The following is an 18,079-nucleotide window of genomic DNA, read 5'->3' on the forward strand; positions in this document are numbered from 1 at the left end:
TCACAATCCTGAGATCAAGAGTCTTATGTTCTACTGACTGAACCAGGCAGGTGCCCTATCAGACATTTATTTGTATTCCCTCTTTTTAGAAGTATCCGTCTTTGGCCATTTTTCTTTCAGGCGGTCTTTTTTTTTTTTTTTCTTATTGATCTAATGGATCAATTCTTTATATGTTTTATTATTTTTTTAAATGTTTATTTATTTTTGAGAGAGAGTGCATGCACAAGTAGGGGAGAGACAGAAAGAGAGGGAGACAGAGGATCTGAAGCAGGCTGTGCACTGACAGCAGAGAGCTGATGTCAGGCTTGAACTCACAAACTGCAAGAACATGACTCTGGCCGAAGTCAGATGCTCAACTGAGAGAGCCACCCAGGGGCCCCTATATGTTTTAGATAACAGTCTTTTGTGTCCCATGTCACAGTTACATGTACTGAAAATATTTCCTTTTAAAAATATTTTTACTTTTTTAGAGCGAGAGAGAGCTAGAGCAGGGGAAGGGGTAGGGGTTGGGGTGGGGGAGAGAATCTCCAGCAGGCTCCACGCTTTGCTTGATTCCATGACCCTGAGATATGACCTGAACCAAAATCAAGAGTCTGACACTCAACCAACTGAGCCACCCAGGCGCCTCTGAAAATATCTCCTTCTAATCTCTGTGTTTCATTTTCATTCTCTTAATGGTGGCTTTTGAGGAACAAAAGTTTTTAGTTATAATATAATCCAATTTATCAGTTTTCTCTCTTTATGTTTATTGCATTTTCTGTTTAAGATATTTTTGCTGTTGCAAAGTCACAAAGATGTTCTGTGTTTCCTACTAAAAGCTTTATTGTTCTGTCTTTCACATTTAGATTTGCAGTCTCAGAGCTAACCCTCTTAATTACTATGCTGTGACACTACTCTGTACTGCCTGAAAAAACGCTCTTACCCTGCTCATGCGCGCATGCGCATATGCACCACTTTTCAATATTCTGCACAATGGAAGAGAAACATTTCCATTGCTCTCACAGCTGGGCCTGTGGTACAACAAGGCTTTGATATGACCAATACAGTGCTTTTAATAGCAGTTTAGTAAAACAAATGCGTGTCTTTGTGCTTTGATTTAGTACCAGCTGGTAAAATTTTAGTGCTTAGGAAACTGAAAAAAAAAAAAAAAAAAGAAAAATGAATATTACTATAAGAGGTAGAGAGGTCTGAAGGGTAAAGAGAACTCACTTTTGTTATTGAGGGTAACCTGACAGGAGATTCTTAAATCTCCTTGTACACTCTAGAGGAAGTGAGGAGGTGGTCCTTTATTATAAACTGTGGGTTGGAATTTGGACTTAGGGATATGTTAGTGTTCTTGGTACAGCCATGTTTGCTGCTCTGAACTCTGCTTTGGGCAGATACACGATATATGTTGTCACTTTTATGCAGAAGAGGCTTCCTTCTTGGGAAGAATTTGGGAATTTCCAAGGCATTTTGTGTCATTTTCATGGTTAAAGATTTAGAGGCGACTCTTGCATGTATGGCTGTCCTTTTGGGAGGAAAGGAGCTAATATTTGTTGGGTAGCTCTTGTGCTCTTTACAAGTATGTCCCTTTACATATGTTAACTCACTTAGTCCCTTAATGGGCCTATCAAGGTATTATTATCCCTGTGCTAAAGATGAGGAAACAGATTTATTGAAGAAAGAGCTTGGGCAGGTTACTTAAAATTCATCAGGGTATGCAACTAGTATTTGAATCTAGATTTGCCTGTGTTTAAAGTCTTGTTTCCTTTACCAATCATAGTGTTTATATCACAGGATATACTGTAGTACCTTCCTAGCTTCATCTGGAAGAGAGGCTTCTGTAGATTTGTAAGTCCTGTCTACCCAGAGAAGGAGATACAGATTTGTTCACATGTCTTCATGAATTCCAGGAGGTGTTGGTTTTTAATGATAAATTTTTATGTCTCTATAGCATTTAGCTTAGAGCTGTGTACATAGTAGGAACTCAGTCAAGATTAATAAATTGTTCTAGCATGGAATAATGTAGTAACGTAGTAGAACGGCTGAGTGTGGGGTAGACAAATTCTCTATCCCATGGTGGCTGAATGGAGAAAACATTACTCTGTGCTTATATTTATAGCTTGAATTTGGTGGGAGGGTGTAAGATGTGAGGTTTTGGGTGAATTGTTTTAAATGTCTTGCACATTCAGTAAATATTTGTAGGTTGATAATATTGATGAGTTATGGAGATATTTTCCACCTTGAGGAAGAATTTAAATTTTTGGCTACACATTTTCTTGTCTCTGTGGTAGCAGAGGTGTATTCATTTTTAGAATTCTTCTTTAGCCTTATTTTGTAATAGATTGGCTAGTTCAGTTTTTGCTGCTGTGGTAAAAAGAACTGTTATAATTAGCATCTCTGCTTCCTCTCACAGTTTTATGGATTTGTTTTGAAGAACCTAAAAAGAAACAAACAAAAAGAAATGTTCATTGTGCTAAGTATTTCTTCAAGAAGGGTATTTTATGCTAGGTAGTACTCTAAATGTGAAATCCCAGATAACCACATTTGAAAAAACCAAAAATCCCAGGACTGAAATGAAATGGTCCCAGAAGCTCCTCCCTGCATTGTCATGGTAAATTATCTATAGATTGGAAAGGATAGAACTGAGTTACTGAGAGGAGACTGAAACCTGAGATCATTAAGCGTTTATATTGGAGCATTTAATTCCTGTGAATGAATTCAAGTCTCTAGACCCAAACAAATTATACCCCAGAGTTCAGAAAGAGTTTTGGGATGAGATCATTTAGTTGCTGTCAGTAACATCTAAGGAATATGGAATTACCACAAAAGGACATATTTTCAAGACTCAGGAGGTAAGAGCTTGACATTTCTAGTCAAAATCTAGAATGGCTTATTAAGGATGTAGTATGTGAATTTAGAAAAGGAAACTGATGATTATTATTTTTTTTAAGTTTATTTTACTTATTTTAAGAGGGAGCAGGAGAGAGAGCACAGGAGTGGGGGTGGGGGGTGGGTTGGGTATGGAGGGAGGGAGGGAGGGAGGGGGAGAGAGAGAGAGAGAGAGAGAGAGAGAGAGAGAGAGAGAATCCCAAGCAGGCTCTGCACTGACAGTGGGGCTTGAACTCAACGAACCATGAAATCATGATCTGAGCCGAAATCAGGAGTTGGTCGATTAACCAGTTGAACCACCCAGCTGCCCTAGGAAACTCATTATTAAGAGCCCTTAAGGGGCCCCTAGGAACATGTTAGGTCAGATCAATCACATTTTCTTTAAGGGAGTAGACTGGTAGAAGTGGGGAATATTTCACCACCATTTTTGGATTCAGGGATTTATAAAAAATTTTTTTTAATGTTTATTTTTATTTTGAGAGAGAGCGCACGCGCACAGGGGAGGGGCTGTGAGAGATTTTTATTTTGAGAGAGAGAGGGAGAGAAAGAATCCCAAGCAGGCTCCATGCTGTCAGCACAGAGCCTGATGTGGGGCTCAATCCCACGAGCTGTGAGATCATGACCTGGATTCAGGGATGTTTTGATGGGAATGATTAGGATATACATGGAGTAGGAGAGAGATTTGAGCTGTATGATGAAGCAGGTGATACAAAAGTAACAGTATAAAAAGAAGATTTTCTAAAAAAAAAAAAAAAAATGTGACTTAATAGCTGTTACATCCACATGACTCCTGAAACAGAATGATACGGGCACCAATGACAGTCACAACAAAATTTATTACAATGAGAGGCAAGGCCAACCGATTGGGACCTACACTCTTGACCAGAGTGTGGTCTCGAACAGCCGGGGTACAGAGTTTTTATAGCCGACCACAGCGTCTTATCATCACCTGGGAACAGAACAAAGAAATAGTTCCCAGATGGGGGTGGAAACAGTTCAGACATGCCCTTGCCCCAATCCAATCAAATACTAATCCAGATGATTTTCCTTGAACTTGTGTTCCCTTGATTGATAGGGCAAGGCTGTTATCTCTTAATCTACAGTGTTAAAACAAAGTTGTTATTTCTTAAGGCTACAGGTTAGCCCTACACTACAATTTAACCCTTAAATAGCAACACTAAAATGTAAGGCTTTTGGTTGGCTGCAACTTTGATTTATGGCAAAAGTTGTGATTTTAGCTTGTGTTAATGGAGAGAGATTGTCAAAAAAGAGAAAATGGATAGTCCTATTTTAAATGACATCCGTTAGACCACACACCTAGATTCTAGTTCTAGGAGCTAGGGTAGTGAGGGAACTGAAAACCATGTTACATTCAAAGGAGATTTGTTTATGACCAGTAAAATGGCTCTGACAATAGCTCCCACAGAGAAGTTTCAGAAGAACTTGGAGCTGCAGAATTGGCAACATTTTTGGAATACCTTAGATTTTGATAGCAGTCACTTGAATAAATGTAGATTGGCCAGTCAGGCGAAGAAGGGTTTGAAGGTCATTCTAGGCAGAGAACAGCATTACAAAAGAATGAAGACATGATAAAGCGTGCCAAATTTTAGGAACTACAAGTGAGTTGGTGTGGATAATATCTATAGAGGGAAAGAGGGGGTAGGTAGGAGGTAAGACTGGAAAGTTGGCAGGAGGTGCCTTATGGAAGGTGGAGAAATTGGAGCCTAGGAAGAGAAGATTTGCATAAGGCTCAATTGATGGTATTGAACCAGGATGAATTCCAGGCTTTCTTTCTTACTTCAGTAGCTCTCTCATTTCCTTCCTTCAAGTATGTTGTTTTAGGTTTACTTTAAAATGGTCACGGGATGACCCCGTGTTTATAAAAGGATTCTAAATAAGCACACAGGACTATCTTTTACATTCTTTAGCAAGCTAACAGAACTTATCAGAAAAGCTATGACCTACAAGCAGTAGATTGAAATGTATTAACATTCCCAGTTATCATTGCCAGATATTATGGTTTTAACTTTTAGAGACAGGCAGCCGATGGTCTAGGTTATGCTAGAATCAAGACCTTTTTCCACTTTACCATGCTATTTGCTTAAGAGAATTCTTTCTTTGCCTAGTTTAAATGATAGATTCAAGGATAAATAGTTGCATCTATAGTGATCCAGGAGTTAATAGCTGTGCCAAGAAGATGTATTTATCAAGACCTTGGGATAATTTAGGTTGTGACTGATGTGGTTGTAGCTTATTGTTCCACTGCAGGTAGGGTTGAATTTCAGTATGGGAAACACGTTCTTCAGGCTTCTCTTCTCGTTCTTTAGTCAGGGCTCTATCTAGGGTTGATATCTAGACTATATACCATATGTGTATGGCTAGCGTTTGTTCTCATTGGTTGGTGCCCACACTGTACTGATAGTTAAATATTTTGAAAATCATGTCTACTTCTAACCATCCCTATTCTCTTATTTTATCCCAGATCTAAAGTTTCTTTAATTTGTTTGTGGTTTGTTTATATAGGGAAATTGACTTTTTCTCCTCATGCTCTTAACTTTATAAAAAAAAATTCCTGTAAACAATTTTTTTTCTATTAAAGACCATGATACAGTATTTTTCTTTATATCCATTCAGTGATTTTTTTAAAGTTTATTTTTATTTTGAGAGAGAGATAGAGAGCAAGTGGGGGAGAGACAGAGCGGGAGACAGAATCCCAAGCAGGCTTCATCCAAGCAGGCGTCACACTGTCAGCACAGAGCCTGATGTGGGGCTCGAACTTACGAACTGTGAGATGATGACCTGAGCCAAAATTGAGAGTCAGACGCTGAGCTGACTGAGCCACCCAGGCACCCTTATTCAGTGATTTTTTTTAAAAGCTAGTTTCAAACATGTATGAGATAACCAAGGAAATTTCAACACTGACTAGAGATTTGGCATTAATGTATTCATCATCATATTATGGTTATCTTAAAAGGAAAAAAGGTCTTTTAGAGACACATGCTTAAATATAGATAAAATGATATGTCTAGATTTGCTTTAAAATAATTTGGTATGAGGGAGTATAGATGTAAAGTAAATTTGGACATGCATTGATCATTGTTGAAACCAAGTGATGGATACATGGTAATTCATCGTACTTTTCATAATAAAAAGTTAGAGGAAGGTTTTGTCCTCTAAAAACCCCTCTGTGTTTATAAAATTACAATTAGATTTTTAAAAATTCTCAATCAGATATATTATTGGTAGTTATAACTTTTTTTTTCATGTTTATTTTTATTTTTGAGAGAGAGAGCGCGTGCATGCGTGCTAGCATGAGCAGGGGAGGGGCAGAGAGAGAGCTGGGGGACAGAGGATCCAAAGAGAGCTCTGTGCTGACGGCAGAGAGCCCCATGTGGGGCTTGAACTCATGAACTTGAGATCATGACCTGAGCTGAAATGGGACGCTTAACCAACTGAGCCACCCAGGCACTCTGGCAGTTACAATTTCTGATTGCTTTGTGCTATTTAGAAGTACAACTTGGGATTAATATACTTCTAGCCAAAGGCAAAGAAATTTGACCTTTTAGTTAGTTTATGTAATATTTTCACATATATTCCAATACAGCTTTTTGAAATATTAAAAATGATACCCCCCATACTTACTATTTCCTTTTTGGACCTCTAGGTGGGAGCCATTGGCTTTAAAATTTTTGATCAACCTTGTTTATATTTAGATTTTTTTTTCTTCTTTTTAGAGAGAGAGAAAGAGTGCAAGAGGGGGAGGGGCAGGGAAAGAGAGAGAGAATGCCAGGTAGGCTTTACACTCAGCACGGAGCCCGAAGTGGGCTCGATACCATGACCCTGGGATCATGACCCAAGCTGAAATCAAGAGTCAGACGCTCAACTGACTGAACCACCCAGGTGCCCCTGTAGCCAGATTTCTTAGCTCAGCTGTAATTAATAAATGTTTTTCATTTTCTTTCTTTTACTCTGTGTGTTGTTTTAATGGTTGGATTGTATTCCATTGTGTTGATGTATTGCACTTTGCTCTTGTTATACATTTGCTCTTCTTTTTCTTGTAAATAGCTGTACTATGAGAAATTGCTTTTTCAAAAGTTTTTTTAAAAGTTTACTTATTTATTTTGAGAGAGACAGAGACAGCACGAGGGGGGGAGGGGCCGAGAGAGAGAGAGAGAGAGAGAGAGAGAGAGAGAAATCTCAAGCAGGCTCCTAGCTGTCAGCACAGAGCCCGATGCAGGGCTTGAACTCATGGAACCGTGAGTTCATGATCTGAGCAGAAACCAAGAGTCTGACTCTTAACCAACTGAGCCACCCAGGTGCCCTGAGAAATTGCTTTTTTAAAAAAGTGTTATTGGGGTGCTACGTTAGTGGGTGCTAGTTTTTTTTCTGGTTTCTTTTTGGTGGGATATAGCAGCAGATTAAAGGGCATGGATTTTTTTTTTTTTTAAGCTTTTATGATGTCATGCTAGTTTGGTTGAGCTTCTGTCAAAGGTGTCGTTTTGTTGGTTTGAACCTTTTTCAATGTTTGATTCTCTGACTCCCATACCAAAGTTTTAAGGCATATTAACAGGCTGGAAAAAAAGAATAATTTGTTCTGTTCACAAGAATTGAGCTTTCATTGGAAACCAGTTGAAGGATGGAAATGAATTAACTGTAATCTTGCCTTTAGTGAATTCATAGTTTGGTACAATACTGCCATTTAAATAGGGAGAACAGTTGCGTATGTTGGCAGTGATCAGGGAAAGCTGCATAATAAAGGTGACATTTGAATACAGTTTTGAAGGATAGGAAGGACTTAGACCTAGAGGATATGGGTAGGATATGAATGGAGATGGGTAAAAGGTAGATGAACAAGGAACTGCTGGGCATGTTTAGGCACTATGGAGTCATCCTGTTTGGCTAGAAATATGCCATTCAGAGGACAGTAATGGAGGCTAGAGTGAACAACTAAAGCAACAAGGATGTATCAGATAGATAGTATGAAAAAAGAATAGTGGGGGGAAATGGAGAGATGATGGTATTTGACTGTAATAGCTTGAAGACTATTCGCTGTCTCTGTTGCCTAATCAATAACTCAGTTGCAGGAAAATTGCTACTCTGTTAGTCATTCTGCTAGGATCCTCAGCTTAGCATTTAGTAGACCTACTGATTTTCCAGAAAAAGGGGGTTCTGTGTTTGTACAGTTGTTGATCTAAGTGTTGATCTAACTCATTTTCAGAGTTTGTGCAGACAAGAGAGCGTGAGAGAGAAAGAAGATGCTGGACATTGAGAAGGTGGAGAGAAAGAATTGACATAGTTTGCTCTTTAGACTCTTTCTAAGAAGCTGTGGTGGCTTTTCACCTAAAGGTTTGACAACAGTGGTGGCTTTTAGTTCTAGTTTTCTTCCAAGGACTGATAGAAGGCTCTAGCCTCATGTCTGTGTTTTCCTCTCAGTAAGCACGCGCTATCTCTCTCTCTTTTTTTTTTTTTTTTGTTGTTGTTTCAGTAAGCTCTCTTACTGGCAGGTTGTCTCCTCCCCCATTCTCCACTCTCCACCTCCTACCATTTTAGCCTCATTTGTCACTCTTCCTGGATCTCTGCCATTCCAGGAGCAAGGAAAGGCTCTGAGGGGCCATCTGCTAGAGGGTCCTAACTGCCAGAGAGTAGGGCAGCTTAGAGATTGATATTGCTTGGTGCAGTGAAAGGATCCAGGAGATTTTGGGTTGATTTTAGTTAGGGAGGAACCCTCTCATGACCTGTGGGTTGAGTATACTACTCTGTATTACAGTAGAGAATTTGTGATTTTATGGTTTTTAGACTTCTTGATGAAGATTACTTCATCTATACTCTTAGAGTGTTCCTTACACCAAAACTGTACTTCTTAACTCCTTTAAATTCTAAAGTTCTAAGAGATATCCACTCTGGTGTAGTAGGTGAAAAGAATATTAGAGTAGTAGGTGAAAAGAGTATTAGACAAGGGTGTCCGGAGAGGTTTCTAATCCCATTTTGTGTCCTACTTGTTGGGTGATTTATTATCTCTGAGCCAGTTTACTTATCTGTAAAATCTCTTTTAGGGTTGTAATGAATCTTAATGAAATAATATTTGTGAAAGTGGTTTCTATATATATATATATGTATATTATGTATATACATATATATACAGGTATATACATATACGTGTATATATATGTATATGTATATACATATACGTGTATATATATGTATATGTGTGTATATATATATGTATCTATATGTATATGTATATACATATACGTATATATATGTATATATGTATCTATATATGTATATATATATATATATATATATATGCGTCTGACTCTAATTTCGGCTCAGGTCATGTCATGATCTCATAGTTGTGAGATCAGGCTCTGTGCTGGGCATGGATCCTGCTTAGGATTCTCTTTCTGCCCTTCCCCTGCTCACTCTGTCTCTCATAAAAAAAAAATTATTTATATTTTTTAGTGTCATCTCTTTGTCATAGAGATTATACATGTTCATAGTAGGAAGTTCAGAAAATACAGAAAAGTATAAGGAAAAAATAGCAGTCACACATATTTTTACTTTTCAGAAGTCATGTAACAACATTTAATATTTTGTGTATTCATTTCTATAATTTTTTCTGTGTTGAATTTCTTAAAAATATATATATTTCAAGAAAGCTGTCATTTGCAATTTTTAAGTTATGCCATAGGTGCTTACGAACATGTTTCTTTGCTTTAAAAATGTTGTGATTTAAAATTTTTTGTATAGTTTTTCTTATATGTCTTATTTTTTGAGGTAGGTAGGACATAAATTATAAAAAAACCACCTCTCACTTCAGGATTTTATAAGCTCTGTAGAATAAGGTATCACGTTTCATCTGGAGTCATATTCACTAGGCTTTAACTGTGCCTCTATTTCCTTTCTTTTTTAAAATTCCTACCTGATGATATGCAATCAGGAAAACTGTGTTGATCTGCTTCATTACTCTCTACATTTCTTCTCTTTGAGATTTGCAGTATCTGAAAGATTCTTGTTTTTTTTCTTTGTTTGTTGTTTTTTTAATAGGAGTCTTGGGGTGCCTGGGTGGCTCAGTCGGTTAAGCATCTGACCTTGGCTCAGGTCATGATCTTGTGGTTCGGGAGTTTGAGCCCTGCATCCGGCTCTCTGCCTGCTTTGGATCCTCTGTCCTTCCTCTCTCTCTCTGCCTCCCCCTCCCCCGCCCCCCCCCCCCCCAAATAAACATTTTTTTTTTTAAAAAGAAAGAAAATAAGAGTCTTGTAGTTTGTCCTCTGGGTGGGACTTATGATGGATATCTTTAAAGCAGTGGTTTATGGAAGTTTTGGTTCAAAAATCTCTTTGAGAATCTGATACAAGCTATGGATTCTTGCCCTAGCTCCATCAACCTGGGTTGTTTGATATATTGGCTCTCTAGGCCTGTTGCACAGCGAACAGCTTGGGATGTTCCTTTACTTTATCTTGGAGTTATCCTTTGCCACTCTCTTGTGATGGATCCAGCTTCCTGCATCCTGTATGTACATCTTCCCTGGTTGATTCTAGTTTTGGCAGAGCACCTCTTTAATTTCCATAAACTTATTGTTGTCTTTTTATTTTACACAATTTTATTGAGATATAGTTTACATACCATAAAGTTACTCCATAGCCCCCCATTGCAGGCAACTACAACTCTACCTTCTGTCTCTATGGATTTGCTTATTCTGGACATTTTATTTATATGGGATATAATTTTTAAAACCTTTTCAGTAACATTTTAATTTTAGAATGGTTTCAGTTTTACAGAAAAGTTGTGAAAATAGTACAGGGAGTTCCCATACACTCCCACACCCAGTTTCCCCTAGTAGTCACATCTTACAGTTGATGGTACCTTTGTCACAAATAATGAACCACTTTTGATACATTATTATTATTGTTATTACTTACTGAAGTGTGAGTCTGTTTTCATTTACTGTGTTAGATCTTTGGAGACCACTTTCATTTTGGGAATTCATGCCCTTTATTTCTGGAGAAGTTTTGTTGAATTATTGATAATATCTTCCCTTTTATTTTCTCTCTTTTCTCTTTATGGAGTAGTCCTATTTGGATAGTAGACTTCTTGGACTGACTCCATACTTTATTCAGATTTTCTTAGTTTTTTGCATAATACTCTTTCTTTCTGTTCCAGGATTCCATTCAAGATACCGCATTGCGATGAGTTGTTATGCCTCCTTACACTCCTTTAGTAGTACACTTTCTTAGACTTTCCTTCTTTTTGATGACTGGCAATTTTGAAGAATATTGCTTAGCAGATTTGTAGAATGTCGATCAGGATATGTGTGATGTTTTTCTCATGATTAGATTGAGGCTATGGTTTTTTGAGATGAAGATTACAGAGGTAAAGTGCCATTCTCATCATATTACATCAAGAATACATGCATATTAGCAACATGACATCACTGTTAATGTTTAATTTTTTTTTTAATGTTTATGTATTTTTGAGAGAGAGAGAGAGAGAGAGAGCGAGTGCATGAGCCGGGGAGGGGCAGAGAGAGTGGGAGACACAGAATCTGAAGCAGGTTCCAGGCTCCTAGCTGTCAGCACAGAGCCTGATGCTGGACTCAAACTCACCAATCGTGAGATCATGACCTGAGCCGAAGTTGGATGCTTAACTGACTGAGCCACCCAGGTGCCCCCAACATCACTGTTGATTTTAATCTTGATCATCTGGTAGTGTTTGTCAGGTTTCTCCAATATAAAGTTACTCTTTTTTTCCTATGAGCAGCCCATACTTAAGGGAGGAAAATAACACCTCTTTGAGATCAGAGTATCTATGTAAATTGTTTGGTGTTCTTCTGTATAGGAAATTTGTCTATTGTCCCCCTATTTACTTATTTAATCATTTATTGCTATTAGTATGGACTCATGGATATTTATTTTATACTTTGGGTTATAATTCAGTGTGTTTGTTTTGGTCAGATTATCCTAGACTTGGCCATTGGGAATCTTTTAGTTGGCTCTTTGATGTGTCCTCATCACCATGGGTTTTTTTGAGTACTTCCTTGCTTTTTGACACTCCAAAATACTCCAGGCTCCTCCCATGTATTTCCTGCTCCAGTTAAAGAAGGAACCATTTCTTTAAGCAATCCTGGTTCTTTTTATTGGTGAATAGTATTAGAAACCAAGATCTGGGTGCTAGCTGTGCTTGTCACTCGGGAGTTGTTGCTTCTAGGCCCCGAAGATAGTCCTTTTTTTTTTTTTTTTTTAAATGTTTATTTTGTTTTTTGAGAGAGATAGAGCGCTAGAGCAGTGGAGGGGCAGAGATAGAGGGAGACACAGAATAGATTCTGTGCAGGCTCCAGGCTCTGAGCTGTCGGCACAGAGCCCAATGCAGAGCTTGAACCCATGAGCCTTTAGATCATGACCTGAGCTGAAGTTGGGCGCATAACAGATTGAGCCACCCACGTGCCCCAGATAGTAATTTTTGAAGCTTTTTTTTTTCTGCATAATTTTCTATTTTCTCAAAGTTGCATTGATTGATTGGCAAGAGGTGTCTTTCTTTAATCTTAGAGCCTTTCCCCATATATCTCATGATTCTCTGGCTATCCATTTACACTTAAGAATAATGCACCAAGAAGCTGATTGGAAGCTTGATGTTTATAATAGTGGGGCATTGGTTACTGAGGTTCACTATAGAATGATCTGGCTGCATAGTTTCTTCCCTGTAGTATGAGTATCTCTTGGTCTTTTTTCTTGGGCTCGTCAGATTCACATAAAACGTTCCTCTAAATCTCTGCCTCAAGGGAGTAATTCTAGCCGTCAACTTTGTGAGAGCCAAATAGTGGAAGAGCACTGGGAAGTCTCAACATTCAGTATGTAAGATTTTTCTTATTTTTCTGTTTTTAGAATGATACCCTTGCTCTCAGCTGTGCTCGTGGTTTCCCAGATGTTGATGCTTGATGCCTCGAATATAATCCCAAGTATAGATACCCATTCTTTAAAATTTGTTTTTATTTTTCAATTGATATATAATTGACATATAATATTGTATTAGTTTTAGGTGTACAACATAACGATTTTTGATATATGTATATATATGGCAAATGATTATCACAGTAAGTTTGGTTAACATCTGTCACCACATAGTTACATTTTTTTTTTCTTGTGATAAGAACTTGTAAGGTCTACTCTCTTAGCAACTTCCAAATATACAATATCGTATTGTTAACTATAGTGACCATGCTGTGCACTACAGCCCCAGGACTTATTTATTTCATGACTGGAAGTCTGTACCTGTGACCACCATCACCCGTTTTGACTGAGACCTCACTCATTTCATTTATCCCTTGTGGGAGTAGTATGGGAGTAGGGTGGGGTCTAGTTCTTTTATTTAAAAAAATTGAGGTATAATTCATGTAACATAAATAAACCATCTTAAAATGTACACTTCAGTGGTTTTTAGTTTACTCACTGTGTTTTGCAGCCATCACCACTATCTAGTTCCAGAACATTTCTGTCATCCCAAACAAACTGCACACCTATTAGCAATTAGTCCCCTGGCAGCCACTTTCTGTTTCTATGTATGGCTATTCTGAATATTTCATATAAATAGAGTAATACAATATGTAGCATTTTGTGTCTGGCTTCTTTCACTTAGCATAATGTTTTCAAGGTTCATTTGTATTGTAGCATCTAACAGTACTTCATTCTTTTTAATGGCTGAATAATGTTCCATTTTACAGTTCTAAAACAATTTATATCTTCATGAGCTGATGCCATCTTCAATAGACTTTCAACCAGTCCTTCTGTTTTTAGTTCCATTTTTATCCCTACTTCCATAAGTGCCTGATGCTACAAGTTCCTGAGCTTTTTGGAGGTTGTATTATATCTTAGCTTTCTCTAGTCTGTTGTCAGGAACCACTCATCCATCTCCTTTTCAGCTTCTAAAATTTTGCTGCTCTCACCTTCATTTTCATTCTGTGGCTATGCCACCCTGACCCCTACCCTTATGTTGTTCTCATGGGGTTTTGGGGAGAGAGGCAGCAGAGGGAGAACTAAAGCATGCCTTCTCATAATTCAAAGGGGACAATTTCCATGCTGGGTCAGACTTGAGGCCCAACAGTCATTAAGTCATGAAATGATGAAGCTAGAAAAACCTTTATAGATCAACAACTCGTCCTCTACTTCTTTATCTTTTAGGTGAGGAAAGTGAGACCCACAAGACTCAGTAAATTGTTTAGGTCACACAACTAGTGAGTAGCCAAGGTGGGATCTTAACTCTGTCTCCTGCGTTCTGGGTTAGTTGCTTACAGTTAATTTAGGCTGATTAGTTTAAAATTTGGTGTTAAGGAGAGCATGAAGATTGCTCATATTTGTCCTCTGCCATTTCTTACTTAGAGATCCCAGTTCACTGGGTTTGCCTAAGCCTGTTTTACTGGAGGGGCTAGCTTTTAGAGAAAAGTGCCTATAGCATATGTATAGCCTCTGGGAGTTCTTACTCTATTTTAGTAATTCAGTATAGTATGTACTGTATGTAATTCAGTACAGTATATGTATATCCAGCTCACAAGAGTGGTTGGTTAGACTGCTCTGAAAGACCATAAATTTGATAGCTTGTTGCTTCCCATACAAAACAGAACAGATTATCTAAGTTACAGATGTTAGCCCAATGGATGTGTGCCCTGTAGGGTTTTTGGCTGGGGTAAAAGGGAGGCAATGCCTATACTTGACACCTTGTTACCAAAGTTTTGTCCTACCTGTTGTTTGGAGCAGTCCTGTCTGATTCGGTTCTCAAACCTCTGACTCTTGTTTTTGTTTTTTTTTTTTTTTTTTTTTTTTTAAACCTCAGACTCTTGTTAAAACTGGGTACATCAGGGGCTCCTAGGTGGCTCAGTTGGTTGGGTAACTGACTCTTGATTTTGGCTCGTCATAATCTCACAGTTCAAGCCCCGCTTTGGGCTCTGTGCTGAGCATGGAGCCTGCTTGGGATCCTGCTTGGGATTCTGTGTCTCCCTCTCTCTCTGCCCCTCCCCTTTTCTCTCTCTCTCTCTCTCTCTCTCTCTCTCATTTTCTCTCAAAATAAAAAAATAAACTTAAAAAAAAAACAAAACTGGGTACCTGAGAAGTTCAGCCATTTTAGAAATATTAGATGCAGGAGTTGGACTAACTATGGTGCCTGGAAGATGTCAAGCAGGAGGCAAAGCATCAAAAAAAGTAATGGCTGTATACCTAAATCGAAAGTTATCTGACAAAGAAAATATGTTGAGAAAGAAAGTGAACAAATGTACCTCAAGGGGAACACAAAGGGGTAACAGATGGTTTCTGTTGCTTTTATTGAAAAGCCTGGTGAGCAGCTTTTCTGGGTTATTGCCTTAGAAGTGTCCTTGTGGTGTGTCCAAAGTGGGGGGCAGCTCACTCCCTGCATTTTGGGTATTTGTAAATGTCTGACTCTTGAGCACAAGTCACCTGGTCATGTGGGCCAGGGTACAGCCTGTCTCTTCAAGGAGCAGTTACCCTCTTTCTGCTGCAGAAGCTGTAAATTTGCCTCAATTTCATATGTAGAAGACGTGAGGGAGAGCGATGAGTATAGTGTTAAATGGTTTTCTGTAGCTACCAAAACATACCTAGTCTTACTGTGTTTTTTTTTAAATGTTTATTTATTTTGAGAGAGAAAAAGAGTGCATGCAGGTGAGCGGAGGAGGGGCAAAGAGAGAAGGGGAGAGAGATAATCCCAGGCAGGCTCCATGCTCAGCACAGAGCTCAATGCAGGGCTCAGCACAGGGCTCAATCTCTCAAATTGTGAGATCATGACCTGAGCCAAAATCAAAAGTCAGATGCTTAACAGACTGAGCCACCCAGGCGCCCCCTTACTGTGTTTTTTAAGCTATCTCCATTTAAAAAGTGCTGATAGTAATGAAATGGCCATCTAAAAGGAATAGCAATGTTAATTTTTGTTTAGGTAGAAATTTGCATTCCCTTCTCTTACTGCACTGTGTCCCATTAGTCAAAGATGGCAGGAAACGATTTCTGATTTACAGGGGTTCAGAAAATTATCTGGAAGACAAGGAGAATGCTGAGGCAGCAAGTGAATTAAAGGTGAAACACAAGCTGGTTTTTCAACATGCACGAGAAACCAAGTGTAGGTTGGTAGTAATACAATTTTCATGGGCGGTCTGTTTTAGAAATGTTTCTAACAGGAAAAATATAGTGACATCTTTTAGTGCGGAGAGTAAACTTTATAGCACGAGTGGCCCTGAATTGGTCACCATTGTCACCAAAAGGATCAGTTTTAGGACATCCTAGAATGCCAGTATGCAAATGAAGGCATAATAACCTGGTTGTATCCATTCCCAGAGGAAAAAAATTCTACTACTCTTGCTGTAGATAATGTGAATTAGACCTTATAGGATTGGTGTGGATGTGGTGAGATGAGGCAGCCCATGTGACACTTCTGTTTTGGGCCTGGAGGGAAAGATAGAGTTCAGCTGTCTTTGAAGAGTTCAGTCCAAGGTATAGCTTTGAATGCTTGAATTGTATTGCTTGAAGCCTCTGCTTTAAAACCTTGACAGGTTGTTAAAATCATTAAAAGTTTTTTTATTTTATGAGAGAGAGAGAGAGGGAGCCCAAGCGGGGGAGGGCAGAGAGAGAGACAGAGGCAGAGACAGAGACAGACAGACCGAAGTAGGCTCAAGACTCCCAACTGTCAGCACAGAGCCTGACGTGGGGCTTGAACCCACAAACCATGAGATCATGACCTGAGCTGAAGTCGGGTGTTTAACCAACTCAGCCACTCAAGCGTCCCTAAAAAAAATTTTTTTTTTGAAAAATTTTTAACATTTATTTCTTGTTGAAAGACAGAGACAGAGTGCGATCAGGGGAGGGGCAGAAAGAGAGGGAGACAGAATCTGAAGCAGGCTCTAGGCTCAGAGCTGTCAGCACAGAGACCAACATGGGGCTCGAACCCATGAATCAGGAGATCATGACCTGAGCCGAAGTCAGACGCTTAACTGACTAAGCCACCCAGGCACCCCTAAAAATTTTTTTTTAAATTAAAGAATGTAGTTTTTAAAGACATTAAACTTTTTATTTGAGGTAATTTTAGATTCATATGCAGTTGTAAGAAATAATACAGAGACAACTCTCTACCCTCTACCAAGTAGTAACATCTTGCAATGCTATTGGATGCTCTCACAACCAGGATATTGACATTACTATACTCAAGACACAGAATAATTCCATCACCACAAGGATTCTTGTGGGTTGCCCTTTTATAGAAACCCCCTACTCTCCATTTCTGACCTTTGGCAATCACCAATGTGTTCTTCATTTCTAAAATGTAATTTCAAAATGTTATGTATGTGGAATCATATATAACTTACTGGGATGGGCTTTTCTTGTAGCAGTACACTGCATGGTAGCAGTGAATTCTCTTAGTTTTGTTTTACTTGAAAATGTTTTGATTTTTCCTTCATTTTTGAAAGATTTTTTTCTGCTAATAGAATTCTGGGTTGACAGGTTTTTATTTGTTTGTTTCAGTACTTGTATGATGGTGTTCCAGGTCTCTATTGTTTCTGGTAAGAAAGCCATGGTAATTTCAATCATTTCTTTTCCTTAATGTATCATTTTTCTCTGTCTCCTTTCAAGATTTTCTCCTTAATATTTTTCTTCTTTCTTTCTTTCTTTCTTTCTTTCTTTCTTTCTTTCTTTCTTTAAAGTTTGTGATGTACAGTTTTTATTTTCTTGGTATGTATCCTGCTTGGAATCCACTGAGCTTTTTGAATCTGTAAATCTATGTCTTTTACCCAATTTGGGAAATTTTTGATTATTATTTCTTCAATTAAAAAAACTTCTTTTAAAACCTCATTTGCTCTCCTTTTTTTCCGGGGCTTCAATTATATGTATATCAGGCTTGTTGCCCCAGAGATCTCTGGGGTCCTCTCCTCCACTCTCCTTTTCTCCTTAATCTTTTTTTCTCTTTGTTTTTCAGATTGGATACTTTTTTTTGCTCTTTTTAAGTTCACTAACTCTTCTGCATCTCCAATCGGCAGATTGTTAAGCCCATCTTCTGAATTATAGTCTATTTTTGCTGTTGAGATCTACTATTTGTTCATTTATTATGATCATAGCTGTTTTCAAATCCTTGTCTGTTAATCCCAGTATTTGGATCAAGTCAGGATCAGTTCCTGTTGACTGACTCTTCTTTTGAGAATGGGTCAATTTTTCTTCTTTCTTT

General features: G+C 38.3%; 1 protein-coding gene across 6 annotated transcripts in view; it reads left to right on the top strand.

The window, feature by feature from the left end:
• Window positions 1-18,079, top strand: part of DENND5A (DENN domain containing 5A) — a 118,991-nt gene that overhangs the window by 16,569 nt on the left and 84,343 nt on the right. The window lies entirely within an intron of this gene.

Source organism: Panthera onca, chromosome D1 (genome assembly GCF_046562875.1).
Source record: "Panthera onca isolate mPanOnc1 chromosome D1, mPanOnc1 haplotype 2, whole genome shotgun sequence".
NCBI lineage: Eukaryota > Metazoa > Chordata > Mammalia > Carnivora > Felidae > Panthera > Panthera onca.